The sequence below is a fragment of the Odocoileus virginianus genome, chromosome 26 (genome assembly GCF_023699985.2).
Source record: "Odocoileus virginianus isolate 20LAN1187 ecotype Illinois chromosome 26, Ovbor_1.2, whole genome shotgun sequence".
Lineage (NCBI taxonomy): Eukaryota > Metazoa > Chordata > Mammalia > Artiodactyla > Cervidae > Odocoileus > Odocoileus virginianus.
This window is the reverse complement of record NC_069699.1, coordinates 28,609,212-28,610,840: the sequence shown is the minus strand read 5'-3', so window position 1 is coordinate 28,610,840 and position 1,629 is coordinate 28,609,212. Positions and strand designations below refer to the sequence as shown.

Sequence of the window (1,629 nt, the reverse complement as noted above, 5' to 3'; positions counted from 1 at the left end):
AAAGCTATAAATGCTACAATAACAAATGACAGGATGGAAGAAGTAAATGAATATTAAGTGTTTGTAATCACTTGTTTTCTAAATTGCATCTTGATTGTGTTACCTGGGAGACTATTAGGGGCATTGTTTAATGAAAAGAGAACTTAAGGAGTTTTAAAAGATGATTTTAGAGTAAAATAAAATAAATATGTCTTAATGTCTTTGTGAAAAAAAGGTAACTTTTTATGAGTTATCCTTTTATTTAATAAAGCTTTTTCCTTTTTTTTTTTTCCAAAATGTAACATTGGTGGGACCTGTTCTTGCATCTTCACTAGCAGCTGGGGCATCTCCACCCTTGGTGTTTCTGGCGTAAATTACTTGAACTCTGTGCTTTGAAACCAGTTTAATAAGTCCTTTACTAAGGGGTTCCTGAAAGGCTGCCCTGGCCAGGGAACCATGGATCTTCAGTCTCTCAGAGACAACATCTGGAGTTATAAACTTATAGTTGGGAACTTCTTTACAGAGGTTTGTCATATTTGCTTTGTCAAACAAGACTAGGTAATTGAGCTTGTCCCAGACTTTGCCTTTGGACTACTACTTCTTTTTGGCCTTATCCCCAGATTTTTTCACTGGACCTTTGTCTTTATTTACCAAGTTCCCAGCATGTTTCTTCTTCTTGTCCTTGGGCAGCATAGTGAAACTGGGAGAGCAGCTGCAACCCATTCGTTAGGTTTTTATGTGAGACAATAAGCGGTGTCTACATAACACACTCATGCCTTGCTAGCACTTTATATATCTGAGTAGTATCTTACTTTACCTTTTCCAAACATTTTGATATCCACTATTGCATCTTCTCCTTCCAGTATCTCTGGGATGATAGAATGCCTCATTTGACACAGGAAAAAACAGACCAGAAATTGTTATGTGGCTTGAATTAAACTGAAAAACCATTAATAACAAAACTAAAATTATAATTCTATGGTGTCATACCTAATGCCTTCCTGGAAATGTAGGCAAAATGGAGAAGATGGAAAAGTTGACTACTGCTTATAAGTTATGAGAGTTTATAATACAAATTATGACATTCTGGCAGCGTTCCAATGCTAGAGTATTAGAAATAAATGATCAGTTTTCTAATTACAGTCATTGGTTTCTCTCTTTGATATATTTTCAGTATTTCCTATATGTTCTGAAACTAGGTCTTTGCCTTCAGAGTTAATATACAGCTAAGACCAGTGAACATTCAGTTGAGGTGAAATGCTATTGAGTGATTCTGTCTTTGTCTTACTTGAATTAAGGTGAGCAGATCTACAGTTTTTGTTACCGCCATCAGCATTTCATCTTTCTCTGCTCCTCTGTCTTCTTAGTAATAATAAGGTGAGAACCAACCTTCCCTGATGCCTCAGTTGGTAAAGAGTCTGCCTGCGATGTGGAAGATCCAAGAAACAGTAACACCTTTAAATCAGTGGCCATGTACTGCTATCCAGAGAAATGTAACTGAATCATCATGAAACTGCCACAGATGTTTGCTCGTCGCGTGATGTAAAAACACTTGAATCTGGCATCCAAACACTCTGTTGAAATCTTCAATGTCTAATGCACTGACATGAAAGTTCTATGAAATTGGAGGACTATTTGTAATCATTTCTG

General features: G+C 36.5%; 1 pseudogene; it reads right to left on the bottom strand.

The window, feature by feature from the left end:
* Positions 1-237: 237 nt before the first annotated feature.
* On the bottom strand, positions 238-672 carry LOC110148415 (small ribosomal subunit protein eS25-like; annotated as a pseudogene).
* Positions 673-1,629: the final 957 nt, after the last annotated feature.